The sequence below is a fragment of the Macaca thibetana genome, chromosome 9 (assembly GCF_024542745.1).
Source record: "Macaca thibetana thibetana isolate TM-01 chromosome 9, ASM2454274v1, whole genome shotgun sequence".
NCBI classification, from domain to species: Eukaryota; Metazoa; Chordata; class Mammalia; order Primates; family Cercopithecidae; genus Macaca; species Macaca thibetana.
The window spans coordinates 99117117-99132926 of NC_065586.1; the positions used below are offsets into that span (position 1 = coordinate 99117117).

Here is a 15810-nt window from a genome sequence, read left to right on the forward strand (position 1 = left end):
TTCTAAATTGCTGCAGATTGTTTTATCTTTTTTTCCTAAAACAATTTGAATAGCGGATCCTTTCCATCTGAAACATGTTTTTCCCCTTCTCACTCTCTTGTTTCATGTAATTAGCAGTCCTCCTCTGTATTCCTATTTTGTCTGATATAGCCAAAATTCTTTAAAAAGAATTTTTAAATTTTTAAATTCTGCTGTGAGTTCGGCAAAGGGGCTGAGAGAATTTCTGTGTCAACATCATTGAGAACTCTGAAAGCTTCTTTACATACCAAGCTCCTCCTTATCAAAGCTAGATACAGGAAGTTTTTATGGTCCCTTTCTTCCAAGGGAATGGCTCTAAACTAACCAGCAGACCCTGTCTCACTTATGTTCTCCTTCAGGTTCTTCCTTGACTTCTTACTGGCTACTCTTAGTCATGTTCTTTCTAGCCATCAACTTGCGGAACTGCATGGCCAAACAACTTGAGTTACCCAGAAGTTCCTAGGGGCTAGATAAGCACTTTATGGCTTATTCTACAGCGGAGTGTTTGTTTTGTTTACATGACCTGCTCAGATAGATAGAATAGCTGTCTTTTAGCAACAGTGTAATCAATTAATGACAGCTGTTCAAGGGACTAGTAAAATGATTGGGAGGGGGGGACTTCTAAACAGAGTGAATGGGCCCTGCCAACTGAGAAATGATGTCTCCTAAATGGTTGGCATGTTCAGACTTTGGAGTATTATCCATCAGCTTGGAGACCCACAAGTTTTTAAAATATCTGTGGTGTTATCTGTTTACCTATTAGGTTGGTGCCAAAGTGATTGTACCTTGCCCCCAGACCATGTCTGTGCTTGCCCTGCTGTACCTGTCATGTTCAGTACCTGTTTTGGTTTATAGGGCATGGACTAGCTCCGATGCTTACCTGCCCTATTTAACTTAGAGAAAGTCATCCTGCGACTAAATTTCAAGATTACAAAGATAATGCATGTGATTTAGACTTGAGTGTGGGTGGTGATGGACCATTTGTAAAGCCTCAGAAGCCAAACTAGAATCAATGTGGAAGTTATAGGGGAGTCAGTTTCAGCATAATAAAAGTAGAATTTCCAAAAAGTAGAGCCATTTGAAAATGTTCTATGGCTGGGCATGGTGGCTCATGTCTGTAATACTTTGGGAGGCCAAGGTGGGTGGATCACGAGATCAAGAGATCGAGACCATCCTGGCTAACACGGTGAAACCATGTCTCTACTTTAAAAATAAAAAGTTAGCTGGGCGTGGTGGCGGGCACCTGTAGTCCCAGCTACTTGGGAGGCTGAGACAGGAGAATGGCATGAACCTGGGAGGCGGAGCTTGCAGTGAGCTGAGATTGCGCTACTGCATTCCAACCGGGGTGACAGTGCAAGACTCTGTCTTAAAAAAAAAAAAAAACAACTTTTGTATCCTCCAGATGTGTAGAGTTATATTACTAGAGGTGGTGATTCAGCAGAAGCTGGAAAAGCAGTAATAGGGATTTTGTGTTAAGTGTTGACATATGGGTAGGGTGAGATCTTTTGATTCAAGTGTAAATTTCAGTAGTTGCAGATGAGCACAGAAGGAACAAGCACAGATTTCTGCTGATGTTAGTAAGACAACATTGCCAAGGCTGGGTGTCCCCAGAAGAGCAGAAAACAGAATATGAAAGCACAGATTTAAAAGATGGAAGCTGGAAGTAAACTGCTGAAGGAGGAATGTTCAGAGGAAGAAAACCAGAGGGTTTAGAGTACAAAGGCTGAGGGTGGAGAGTTTGAAGGAAGAAGAAGAAATTAGAGAACCACAAAGAAAATGATATATTCTAAAGCAGTAGTCCTCAAGGTAAATTGCATGCAGCCGTGCCTTGGATTGCAGTAGGACTTACATATATATGTATGTATATATATGTGTGTGTGTGTATGTATATATGTATATATGACTGAATATGCATATACATTAAGTTTATTTTTATGTGGATTTCATGATGTATATATTTTGTAATATATGTAATTTATAAATAAATACAAATTAGGGAGGTGTACTCAACATTTTCATAGAATACGTAGTCAAAAATGGTTTGCGACCTCTGCTCTAACAAAGATAATACTCTACATCTTCTTTGGTTCAAGATTGTCGCCCCCAACAACTGTGTGAAATGTGGGGCAGGAATTATCGCTGTTTTCCTTTGGAAATTAAGGTTCCAAAGAGAATAAGACCAGAGTCAAAGTTCAGAGTCCACTGTCTTCTCTTGAGGCCTCAATGTGAAGACTTGAACTGTGGCAGCAGATAATTCTGGAGACCTATTAACCCACTGTATGCACCACAATACTTAATTGATTTAGAAATATTGAAAAGGGCCGGGTGTGGTGGCTCACGCCTGTAATCCCAGCACTTTGGGAGGCTGAGGCAGGTGGATCACCTGAGGTCAGGAGTTCGAGACCAGCCTGGGTAACCTGGTGAAACCCTCTCTCTGTTAAAAATACAAAAAAACTTAGCTGGGCATGGTGGTGGGCACCTGTAATCCCAGCTACTCGGGAGACTGAGGCAGGAGAATCACTTGAACCTGGGAGGTGCAGGATGCAGTGAGCCGGGATTGCGCCAGTGCATTCCAGCCTGGGCAACAGAGCGAGACTCTGTCTCAAAAAAAAAAAATATATATATATGTATATAAAAAATATATATATTTACATATAATATATATATTTATATACATATAAATATATATATATAGAAAAGGCATGAGACAAAGATAGGGCCCCAAGACCCTTACTGTAGTCAGGGGTGTTAATATATTTTAGACTGAAACCTGTGAATGCTCACAGTTGCAAATGAAAGTGACTGGTACAGATACTATAAAAGTGCTTTTGTTTGACTGCACAGAAATTCTATAGGTCTGGGATTCTTAAAGTTTTGTTTACATGTCATTTTAAGAATCTTATACAAAGTATAGACCTTTTCCCCAGAAGTATGCATACACATACATACTTTGACATACAATTTGAGGGAATGTCTAGTTCTGCAGCCGCCCTGGAACATCCAGGGAACTCAGCTCATCATTTGCTAACTTTACCAAATGATGGATTAAAATTCTCTTTCTTGGTAAAATTCTGCCCTCCCCCTACCTTTTGGGCACTTAATTATATCTAAAAATAGCATTGAGAAAAGCAGCCATTTCATCCACAATTAGAGAAGATTCTTGAGTCCAGCATCAAAACCATTATGGTGCTTTGATCAATAAGTTTGTTCTCCACGGAAGTGAGCCTTAATGACTTAGGTGACCGACTAACTTTTCCCTCAGTTGCTCTAGAAGTCACCTGTGAATGAGCCCTTTCAAAGGGAATGATTTTGACTTCTGAAAACTTAAGCAGATTAGGGGCCTTGAGTATAAGATTTAGAATAAGAAGTACTCAGTAGTAACCCTGGTTGTCTAACTACACAGGCTTGTATGATTTTAACTTTTTTTTTGTTGTTGCTCTTATGATTTCCTTAAACACCAGACAGATCCGATTACAATTCTACATATTTAGTTCTATGCAAACAGGAACAAGCTCAACAGTTCACCTTCACTGAGTAATGTATGTCTATTTAGATAAGCAAACTACTGTTGCAAAAACCCTGGCAAAATGTCAGGATGAGCAGGGGAAACTTTCATTATCTTTTCAGCCATCCGAACAGTTCCCAAAGAATCAGACATTTTTGAGACTTAACTAGTCAAGGTTAAATTACTCATTGTTCAGTGAGTAACTTCGGTCTAAAGACTTAGTTGGGGTCGTCTTTATTTTATTTTATTTTTTCATTCTTCTATTTTTCTGGAGGTTACTTCAGCAAATAAAGTTTTATTTTTATTTAGGCTTTCCTTGAATTTTAGGGAAGAGAAAATACTTGCTTTATGTGTTCTTAAAGTGAGTTTTAAAAAATGGTACATTTAAAGATAGTTTGGGGATGGGCATGGTGACTCATGCCTGTAATTCCAGCACTTTGGGAGGCTGAGGCGAGCGGATCACCTCAGGTCAAGAGTTCGAGACCAGCCTGGCTAACATGGTGAAACCCGAACTCTACTAAAAACACAAAAACTAGCCGGGCATGGTGGCGCATCCCTGTGGTCCCAGCTACTTGGGAGGCTGAGGCAGGAGAATTGTTTGACCCAGGAGATGGAGGTTGCAGTGAGCTGAGATGGCACCACTGCACTCCAGCCTGGGCGACAGTGAGACTCCATCTCAAAATAAAATACAGTTTGGGGTTTCTGAATGCCTACACTCCTTTGTTTAACTATCGGGCTTCTGGTTCTTTAAAGATGATTAGTGATTGTACAAAAGGTATAATATAGTAATAGCCTCTTTTCATATCCACTAAACTTTATTTTATTTTTGAGACGGAATCTCTGTCACCCAGGCTGGAGTCCAGTGGTGCGATCTCGACTCACTGCAAGCTCCGCCTCCCAGGTTCACACCATTCTCCTGCCTCAGCCTCCCAAATAGCTGGGACTACAGGCGCCCACCACCAAGTCTGGCTAATTTTTTTTTGCATTTTTAGTAGAGACTGGGTTTCACCGTGTTAGCCAGGATGGTCTTCATCTCCTGACCTTGTGATCTGCCCGCCTCGGCTTCCCAAAGTGCTAGGATTACAGGCTTGAGCCACCGCACCCGGCCTTTTAAAAAATTTTTAAATGTTTTATTTTTTTAATTTATTTGAGATAGAGTCTGGCTCTGTCACCCCGGCTGTAGTGCAGTGGTGCAATCTCGTCTCACTGCAACCTCTGCCTCCTGGGTTCGAGCGATTCTCATGTTTCAGCCTCCCAAGTAGCTAGGATTATAGGCATGTGCCACCACACCTGGCTAATTTTTTTTTTTTTTTTTTTTTTTTTTTTATTTTTAGTAGAGATGGGGTTTCATTATGTTGGCCAGGCTGATCTCGAACTCCTGACCTCAGGTGATCTGCCTGCCTTGAGTTTTGTAACAGAGTGAAGCGATCTTTAATGCAATTTTGATATTCTTTCCATCCATTCCTGCATTTTGTTCTTTGAGGTGTGAGGGGAGAGTGTATCTTTCCCTTCATTAATGTACAGTGCCTTGAATGGTTGAGGGTATGGAAATTTAAAGATCTTTGTGTAAATTTACCTTCCGATTTCTTTTACCTGCTGTTCCTCAGCCCACATGGAGAACTTTCATTGTAATTAGAGAGTAGGAATAGTTATCCCTCTGTATAAATGAGACCCAATTCTTAAATTTTTCACTGTGGCTGTAGGAAATTTTATTTTATTTTGAGACAGTCTTGCTCTGTTGCCCAGGCTGGAGTGTAGTGGTGTGATCTTGGCACACTGCAACCTCTGCTTCCCAGGTTGAAGCAATTCTCCTGCCTCAGCCTCCCAAGTAGCTGGGATTACAGGCATGTGCCACCATGCCAGGCTAATATTTTATATTTTTAGTACAGATGATGTTTCACTATGTTGGCCAGACTGGTCTCGAACTCCTGACCTCAAGTGATCTGCTTGCCTTGGCCTCCCAAAGTGCTGGGATTACAGATGTGAGCCACTGCACCAGGCTGGAAATTTTAAATTTTGAAACGGTGTGCCCCTTCTCTTACTTGGTTCTCCTCATAAAATCCTTCCAACTTCAAAAGGGATGGAAATAATTAATGGAAGAAAATAAGACATTGATTAAAATGGATATTTATTTTTAGTAATATTTCTTTTGGATTACTTCCTTGCCTTATTTTAAGATTACAATATCTAATCTCAGGATTTGAACTGTTCCATCTGCTTTCTTCCATTACACTACTCTCCTGCTGTTTCATATTTGGCTTGCTTAACTCTCAGAATTTTGATTCTTTTATTTCTTAAATTCCATCATCTGAAGTAAAGCTATACTAATTTGGAGTATCTGAAGGAGTAGAGAGGGAAGTCCACTCTGAACTAGCATAGGATCTTAAATACAGAGCATTTTTCAAGGAATGCTATATTACCATTTGTTACTTATACATTAAAGACTGGAACCACAATATATTACCTAGTGTTGGTCCTAAGGGAATTTGCAATTACCTGAGCCTTGGTTTTGCATGTAAATAGATGCTTCTAAGTGCTTGAGGCTACTTTGAAAGAGTTCTTAATAGTTTAACCAGTAACACTTAGTCTTGGTTATACTCTTATTTAGTAAACATTTTATTTTTTTTCTCCATAGATAGGGTAAAGGTAAATTTAGCTCAGCTGTGTGAACTATTATGTTAAATTTTTTAGAGCAATTTTTATAGCTTTTCTCTATATACATTTGCATTTACATGACTTATATCTGCTATACATACAAATTGATGTGTACATGCTGATGTATTACAATCCCTGAGCAAACTACGTATTTGTGGACAATTTGAACAAATAATCTTTTGAGTATAAACTTAGACTAAGCTTTCTGAGTGCAGGAATCTCATATTTTGACATTCTTCTACTTGTTTCCAAAGTAAACATTTGCCAAAGACTTTGCCCAGGTACCCACATTGTAGTGGGGGCAGCCTTTTACTGGGAGCAAGCTCCAAGTTCCTTTTTTTATTTGAGACGCAGTCTTGCTCTATTGTCCAGGCTGGAGTGCAGTGGCGTGATCTTGGCGCACTGCAACCTCCACCTCCTGGGTTCAGGCGATTCTCCTGCCTCAGCTTTCCAAGCAACTGGGATTACAGGCATCCGCCATCACACCCTGCTCATTTTTGTATTTTTAGTAGAGACGGGGTTTCACTGTGTTGGCCAGGCTAGTCTTGAATTCCTGACCTCAAAGTGATCCTCCCACCTCAGCCTCCCAAAGTACTGGGATTACAGATGTGAGCCACCGTGCCCAGCCTTCAGTTCCTTTCTATTTGGTTTGCAAGCGAGTGAGAATGGAGTGTGTGTAAAGGGGGACTGGGAGGCCAGGAGGTTGACCTTTGTGCAGTCTACCTACTTGTGAATGGGAATGTGATTCCATGCCTATTGCTGATTCTCAAGCCTGCCTCGGTACCACAATAGTTCATAGCAAGGGCTTTGGAATCAGCCCTGGATTTGGACCTCAGCCTTCTGATTATCCAGCTGGGGATCTATGTTGGGCAAATCAAGTTAATCTGTTTAAACTTCAATTTCCTCATCTAGAAAATGAAGGTCATAATTGCAGCCTCGCTACAGTATCTGTGATCCAGGAGGGATTTTGATAGTGGTAAACAGTAGATTCCTGCCTTACTAATGTGTAGGTCAGTTTATCATCTACCTAGCATGATCAGTTTTTCCAAAAGTCTTTTCGACCAAGAATATGTCACACATATCTGTATTTTCTCAGTAGATTGCAGGTTCTTGGTCCTTGTCTTACTTGTTTAAAAGCCAGTTTCAAACTGGCTTATAGAACTTGATACTCAGTACATGTTAATTGAATGACTAGATGATGCATGATCTCCTCTGAGCCTACCATAGTCCATAGTATTTGGATTTACCATCATTATGTTTACTTATGTGCATTGAGAAACTTGTGTGATATGAAGTTTGCTTTAAGTATGAGGTCTTACATATTTCCTATGGTCAGAGTGGATTATTGATCTAGTTTGGCTGGACATGTTCCCTAACTTCCTTAGGATTGCTGTTAGACTTCCTGAAGCTGAATTTTTGTGGGAAGAAGATTAAGACTTGTTACTTAGGAGAGGTACGTTTTCCCTAGTTGTACACTAGCAGGGGCTGACTTATCTGATTTCACCCTTTAATTGGTCAAAAATTTTGGATTGCCCCAACTTCTGTATAACTTTTTCCAAAGAGAATTCTATTATCTGATAATTTTGAAATTTTTTTTTTGTTTTGTCTATTGCCTTTTGCTTATAGTGGATGGTTTCTTCCTATTGTTTGTGATTATGGCTTGTGAATAGGTTTTTTGTTGTTTCTCTCTCCCAAGAAGAGCTTTATCTATGGAATCCTGTATGGCTTTGGTTGAGGATGTATTCTTTGTTGTTAATTTCTTGACTTAAAGGTTTCAGGACCACTAAGGTAGTAAAAATTTAAGCTTCAATCAGGTTATGCTTTTCCTTCCCTCCTTCCCAGAGCCTCAGCAGAGGCAGGTAAGTGTCCTTATCAGCTCACCTGGCTAGGTGGGCAGATTCTTTGTGGTCTACTCTTTTCCTAAAGAGGCATCCCTTTGGAGGTTGGAGGTTCTGGCTTTATGTCCACATCCTCTCTCTCTCTCTCTCTCTCTCTCTCTCTCTCAAAGACAAAGTCTCACTCTGTTGCCGAGGCTAGAGTACGGTGGCATAATCTTGGTTCACTGCAACCTCTGCCTCCCAGGTTCAAGTGACTTTCCTACCTCAGCCTCCCGAGTAGCTGGGATTACAGGCACGTGCCACCGTGCCCAGCTAATTTTTGTATTTTTAGTAGAGATGGGGTTTCACCATGTTGGCCAGGCTGGTCTCGAACCCCTGACCTCAAGTGATCCACCCACCTTGGCCTCCCAAAGTGCTGGGATTACAGGTATGAGCCACCGCACCTGGCTCAAAATCTTAACTCCTACTCCCTACTTGATATGAATTGTGAAGTTGCAGACACATAATTTATTCTAGTTAGTTTAAACAGGAGAGGTTTACCATAAAGCATTAAACACCAACAAAATTGCTAGAAGGGCTGAAGAAATAGATTCCAAGTTTGTTCATTCAATCAAATATTTTTTGAGCATCTACCATATGTTAAGTACTATTTTTGGGTTCTTGGGGAACACATTAGTGAACAAAACAGACAAAGCTCACTTTCTTTGAGGAACTTATACTGTAGTAGAAGGGTTTTGTCTTTAGGAACAATTCTCAAAGCCACACACAAAACTGGCCAACAAAATAGCTGCCAGTTGGGGTTTTAAAAACCAACCTAGAATCACATGACCACTGCCATGGTTAGGAAACCACAATGATCAGGAAGCCTCCACTAAAGCTGTCGGCACCAGAATCATGCTTATCTGTTTTTGATCCACAGTAAATACTCATGCCCTGCCCCGATACCCATGACACTAGTTACTAGACACTGTACACTCAACTAATGATGCTGCAGAACAGTCAAATGCCTTGGCCTATGCCTGTTTGCAAAGTAGCAAAACTAGGTCTTCAGTTTCTCTTTCCAAATCCATGTTAGTGCATATGATCGATGGAACCTAATCACATCAGGAACCCTAGCTGGAAGAGGCCTTTGAGCCTCCATGGTACACAGCAGGTAACCTACAAAGAAAGGTTACCAGCTCAGGAAAGGGGCAGCTCACATGCATCTGGTTTTTAGTTCTCTCTGCTTTTCTGGCTTCTGGGGTCTTCTTCTTCTTCTTCCTCTTCTTCTTCCTCCTCTTCTTCCTCTTCTTCTTCCTCTTCTTCCTCTTCCTCCTCCTCTTCCTCCTCCTCTTCCTCCTCCTCCTTCTCCTCCTTTTCCTCTTCCTCCTCCTCTTCTTCCTCCTCCTTCTCCTTCTCCTCTTCCTCCTCCTTCTCCTCCTCCTCCTCTTCCTCTTCCTCCTCCTCCTTCTCCTTCTTCTCCTCCTCCTCCTTCTTCTCCTCCTCCTCCTCCTCCTTCTTCTCCTCCTCCTCCTTCTTCTCCTCCTCCTCCTTCTCCTCCTCCTCCTCTTCCTCCTCCTCCTCTTCCTCCTCCTCCTCTTCCTCCTCCTCCTCCTTCTCCTCTTCCTCCTCCTCCTTCTCCTCCTCCTCTTCCTCCTCCTTCTCCTCCTTCTCCTCCTCCTTCTCCTCTTCCTCCTCCTCCTCCTCTTCCTCCTTCTCCTCTTCCTCCTCTTCCTCCTTGTCCTCCTCCTCCTTCTCCTCTTCCTCCTCCTCCTCTTCCTCCTCCTCCTCTTCCTCCTCCTCCTCTTCCTCCTCCTCCTCTTCCTCCTCTTCCTCCTTCTCCTCTTCCTCCTCCTCCTCTTCCTCCTCCTCCTCTTCCTCCTCCTCTTCTTCCTCCTCCTCTTCCTCCTCCTCCTCTTCCTCCTCTTCTTCCTCCTCCTCCTTCTCCTCCTCCTCCTTCTCCTTCTCTTCCTCCTCCTCCTCCTCTTTCTCTTTCTCTTTCTCTTCCTCTTCCTCCTCCTCTTCTTCCTCCTCCTCTTCTTCCTCCTCCTCTTCCTTCTCCTCCTCTTCCTTCTCTTCCTTCTCTTCCTCTTCTTCCTCCTCCTCTTCCTCCTCCTCTTCTTCCTTCTCCTCCTTCTCTTCCTCTTCTTCCTCCTCCTCTTCCTCCTCCTCCTCTTCCTCCTCCTCCCCTTCCTCCTCCTCTTCTTCCTCCCCTTCCTCCTCTTCCTCTTCTTCCTCCTGTTCTTCCTCTTCTTCCTCCTGTTCTTCGTCTTCTTCCTCCTGTTCTTCGTCTTCCTCTTCCTCCTCCTCTTCCTCCTCCTCTTCTTCCTCCTCCTCTTTTTTCTCTCAAGACAGAGTCGCCCTGTGTCACTAGGGCTGGAGTGCAGTGGCGTGATCGCAGCTTACTGCAACCTCCACCTCCAGGGTTCAAGCGATTCTCCTGCCTCAGCCTCCCGAGCAGCTGGGACTACAGGCATGTGCCACTATGCCCAGCTAATTTTTGTATTTTTAGTGGAGATGGGGTTTTGCCGTGTTGACCAGGCTGGTTTCGAACTCCTGACCTCAAGTGACCCACCTGCCTTGGCCTCCCAAAGTGCTGGGATTACAGGCATGAGCCACCACACCTGGCCTTTCTCTTTCTTGCTAACTCAGCTTTGCCTTTAAAATAATATTTGTTCTAGTATATGTAGAGTTTTTTGGGGGAAGTTTTCAGGCTGTGTAGATAATTTCAGAATTAGATGCCCCTAGCTTACAAGTACTAGTTTAATAAACCATGTTAGCTTATTAAAAATGTGTTACATCTGGTGGGGGTGGGGGTTGGAGAAAGATGGTAGGCATTGCATTGATTTAAAGTTGTTTTTTTTTTTTTTTGAGATGGAGTTTCACTCTTGTTGCCCAGGCTGGAGTGCAATGGCGTGATCTCGGCTCACCACAACCTCCGCCTCAGCCTCCCGAGTAGCTGGGATTACAGGCATATACCACTACCCCCAGCTAATTTTGTATTTTTAGTAGAGACGGGGTTTCTCCATGTTAAGCTAGTCTCAAACTCCCGACCTCAGGTGATCCACCTGCCTGGGCCTCCCAAAGTGCTGGGATTACAGGCATGAGCCACCGTGCCTGGCCTGATAGTTTGGAGTTTTTAAGGAATTGGTCCATTTTATCGAAGTTGTCCAATTTGTGTGTGTAGAATTATCGTATTATCCTGTCCTTTTATTATCTGTGAGATCTGTAATGATATTCCCCTCTTTTTTATTCCTGATATTGTAATTTATGTTATCTTTTTTGTTAGTCTTTCTAGAGGTTCATCAATTTTATTGATCTTTTCAAAGAATGAAGGTTTGGTTTCATTTTTTTTTCCTATTGTTTTTCTGCTTTCAGTAGTTAAAACAGCAGTGCCTCTGCCTTTTTATTTGGCCATCCTTCTTGTATCCCTATATTCTGCCATCTTTTTTTTTTTACTTTTTATTATCAGGGCCTTTTCTTCATCGAGGCTGATGAAATTTCATACTGTTTATAACTGCAATTAAGACATGTTTGGGACAGGTGCAACAGCTCACGCCTGTAATCCCAGCACCTTGGGAGGCTGAGGCCGGAAGATTGCTTAAGGCCAGGAGTTCAAGACCAGCCTGGGCAACATAGGGAGACCTTGTCTCTACAAATAATTTAAAACTCAGTTGGGCATGGTGGCACATGCCTGGAGTCCTAGTACTCGGGATGCCGGGGTGGGAGATTGAAGCTCAGCGAGCTGTGATTGCCCTACTGTACTCCAGCCTGGGAGACAGAGCAAGACGCTGATTAAAAAAACAAAACAAAAAACTTATATTATGAATAGGTTGAATCTAAAAGTTAATTTACATTATCATAATTTATAAAAATTGTTCACTTCATATCCTAGTAGTATACCTTTCTTTCCTTGTATAGCATTTATTTTCTCATGGCCTTTCTTCCACGAGATATTTACCTTTATTATATCCTCAATTATCTTTGAACTCTCCATTGTACAATTGATTCTCTTGTTCTATTCCCTCTCACCTCCAGCCTCTCCTAGAGCTCATTGTTGCTCCAAACTGGAATGACTGCTCTCTAGACCTTTTCATAACTGACATCCTGTGACTTCCCATTACTGCTTTCCTAGATAATTTCCTGGATCCCATATCCTCTCCTTTCTAGACATACTCCCTGATTTTGATGAAATATATCTGTAAGGACTGTCCTTAAGAAGGGTGACTTTCTGAGTCCTTTTATTTAGCTCAACATTTGATGAGAGTTGGGATGATAATGGAATTCTAGATTGAAGAGAATTTTCCCTGAGAATTCTTATGGATTGCTTCATTGTCTGCAAGCATCCAGTCTTAATAATGAGGAGGCCAATTTTGTCCTAATTCTTGCTCCACTGCAGTTGACTGATTTCTCTGGAAGCTTTTCAGAATCTTGGTATTTTGAAAGACTGGAATGACGTATCTTGAAGTAGGTCTTTTACAACTTGCTGTTTGGGCCATTGGTAGGCCATTTTAGTTTGAAGATGCATGTTCTTTCCAAGTATTATTTTGATAATTTTCTCCTGTTTTCTGTTTTCTCTTTCTAGATATTGAATATGTATAAAAGTTTGCTTCGAATTCTGAAGAATAAATATAATGGGAAAACGGATGTGAGGTCTAGATTCTTGGCTTTAATATTTATGTAGCATTTGTCTAAAATGTAGAAGTCACATGCTGTAGACCAACTATATTTAAATTTAATATTTGTAAAATATTTGTAAAGTATAATTTGTATACAAAGCAGTTAAGAAAAAGACCCAAATAATATAGTTACCATTATAAGGTTCTATATGAAGCTGTCCTTCAATTAAGAACAAAAATCAGTGTAGGAGATAAAGCTACAATATTAAGCAGGAAAGATACATTTTAATTTTGTTTGCAGTCCCATTAGATTTCTAATATGATTTTATAGCTCATTTCCTCCCCTTTTACAAATGGCTTTGTATCATAATCTGTAGCAGCTCAAAACATTGCAAGAGCAGAAGAATATAGTGACATTACTTCATGGTTTAGAACAAACACCTTAAGAATAAAAAGTCGGCCGGGCGCAGTGGCTCAAGTCTGTAATCCCAGCACTTTGGGAGGCTGAGACGGGCGGATCACGAGGTCAGGAGATCGAGACCATCCTGGCTAACACGGTGAAACCCCGTCTCTACTAAAAAATACAAAAAACTAGCCGGGCGAGGTGGCGGGCGCCTATAGTCCCAGCTACTCGGGAGGCTGAGGCAGGAGAATGGCGTGAACCCGGGAGGCGGAGCTTGCAGTGAGCCGAGATCCGGCCACTGCACTCCAGCCTGGGTGACAGAGCGAGACTCTGTCTCCAAAAAAAAAAAAAAAAAAAGAATAAAAAGTCATGCTTAACATGACTTGCACTGAACTGGGTACACGCCATATTTATGGCTGTATGTCAGTGTTCGTATGTGTGTGTGTGTGTGGTTTTTTTCCCCCTGTTTCTTGATGGCCCTGATTAAGTTAGAGTTAATAAACTCTCTTCTGATGCCACATTAGTGGGCATTTATTTTCTGGCTTGTAAAAGGAGGATTAGTCCCTTAGATTGAAGCCACACTTGTGTTTTTCTTACTCATAATGCAAATAATGACGTCAGGCAATGGCGTGGGTGTTCAGCGAATGCATACTTGTATTTGCAGAGTAGTTTTACCTGTATCTAGAGCAGGGAAGCCCCTCTAGGCTTTGTTTAGTAGGTTACAAAGGAAATTAGAATGGCCTGGCTAAGCACATCAATATGCATAATTGACAGGCTATTCGATACTGTTAAAGATAAGTACTTTCCATTCTTTAACTATCGAATGCAGCTCAAATGTATTCTAGATTGTATTATTTTCTGACTATTTTGTTACAGATCCTTCACATGTATATATGCTAACTTAAAGTAAACAAATCTAAGGAACTAGAAAAACACAGGCTTGTCTCTGGGCAAAGTCTTTAAAATTATCAGTGTGATTATAATGAATGAATGATATATAGCCTTTGGAAGGGATAAGGTAAACACCAGGATTGGAAAGACAGACATAAAACTTTATTCACAGATGACATGAGCTTCTATATAGAAAATGCTGAGGAATCAACTACAAAAGTACTAGGTTTAGGCCAGTGTGGTGGCTTACGCCTGTAATCCCAGCTCTTTGGGAGGCAAAGGCAGGCGGATCCCTTGAGACCAGGAGTTTGAGACCACCCTGGCCAACATGGTGAAACCCTGTCTCTACTAAAAGACAAACAAAAAAACCTGTTAGAATTAATGAATGAGTTCAGCAGGGTTGCAGGGTACAAGAGTAATGTTAAAAAATCACTTATTTCCTTTTGTTTGTTTGTTTTTTGAGACAGGGTCTCATTCTGTTGCCCAGGCTAGAGTGCAGTAGCACAATCTCAGCTCACTACAGCCTCTGCTTCCTGGGTTCAAGTGACTCTCATGCCTCAACCTCCCGAGTGGCTGGGATTATGGGCAAAAAAATCACATATATGTGTGTGTATATATATATATATATATATTTTTTTTTTTTTTTTTTTTCTTTTTTTTTTTGAGACGGAGTCTCTCTCTGTCGCCCAGGCTGGAGTGCCGTGGCGCGATGTGGGCTCACTGCAAGCTCCGCCTCCTGGGTTCACGCCATTCTCCTGCCTCAGCCTCCCGAGTATCTGGGACTACAGGTGCCCGCTACCATGCCTGGCTAATTTTTTTTTTTTTTTTTTTGTATTTTTAGTAGAGATGGGGTTTCACCGTGTTAGCCAGGATGGTCTTGATCTCCTGACCTCATGATCTGACTGCCTCGGCCTCCCAAAGTGTTGGAATTACAGGCATGAGCCACCGCACCCGGCCAAAAATCGCTTATATTTCTACACACTTGGATCTGACAATGAAATTACGAAAACAGTTTTATTTACAGTAAAATACTTAGGAATAATTTAATTAAAAATTTCAAAACTTGTGTTCTACAAACTATAAAACATTAAAAGAAATTAAAGACTCAAATGGAAAGCTGTGTTTGTGGACTCATAAATTAGAGGACTATTTTTAAAATGACAATACTTATCAGATCTACATATTTAATACAATTGTTATCAAAATCCAGGCTGCCCTTTCCCCCTCCCCACCCCCAGAAGTTGGCATATTGATCCCAAAATTCATGTGGAAATGCAAGGGACAGAGAATAGCTAAAACAGTCTTGAAAAAACTTTCAAAATTTACTATTGGCCAATAAGCACATGCAAAAATTCTTATCACTAATCACTTAGGGAAATGCAAATTAAAACTTTTATAAGATGTTACCTCAGACCCATTCTGATGACTACTATCAAAAAAACAGAACATAGCAAGTATTGGTGCACTGTTAGTGGTAATTTAAAATGGAATAGCTGGGCACGCTGGCTCATGCCTGTAATCCCATCACTTTGGGAGGTCGAGGCGGATGGATCACCTGAGGTCAGGAGTTCCAAACCAGCCTGGGCAACATTGTGAAACTCCATCTCTACTAAAAATACAAAAACTAGCTGGCCGTGGTGGCAGGCACCTATAATACCAGCTACTCAGGAGGCTGAAGCAGGAGAATCGCTTGAACCTGGGGAGTGGAGGTTGCAGTGAGCCGAGATCACGCTGTTGCACTCCAGCGTGGGCGACGAACGAAATTCCATCTCAAAAATAAGTAAATAAATAAATAAAATGGAATAGCTGCTGTAGAAAACTGTATGGCGTCTCCTCAAAAAGTTAAAAATAGAATTACCGTATGATCCAGCAATTTCAATTCTGAGTATATGCCAAAAATAG

The 15810-nt window shown here is 41.5% G+C and overlaps 2 protein-coding genes and 1 long non-coding RNA gene across 8 annotated transcripts in view; 2 read left to right on the top strand and 1 right to left on the bottom strand.

Moving 5' to 3' along the window:
* ARL3 (ADP ribosylation factor like GTPase 3) overlaps positions 1-15810 on the bottom strand; it is a 537289-nt gene that overhangs the window by 325170 nt on the left and 196309 nt on the right. The gene's annotated exons all lie outside the window — the stretch shown is intronic.
* CNNM2 (cyclin and CBS domain divalent metal cation transport mediator 2) overlaps positions 1-15810 on the top strand; it is a 165249-nt gene that overhangs the window by 69559 nt on the left and 79880 nt on the right. The window lies entirely within an intron of this gene.
* On the top strand, positions 11371-13052 carry LOC126962773 (uncharacterized). Its single transcript, XR_007728799.1, has 2 exons — positions 11371-12462; positions 12581-13052. It is a non-coding gene; the product is annotated as an uncharacterized LOC126962773 (long non-coding RNA).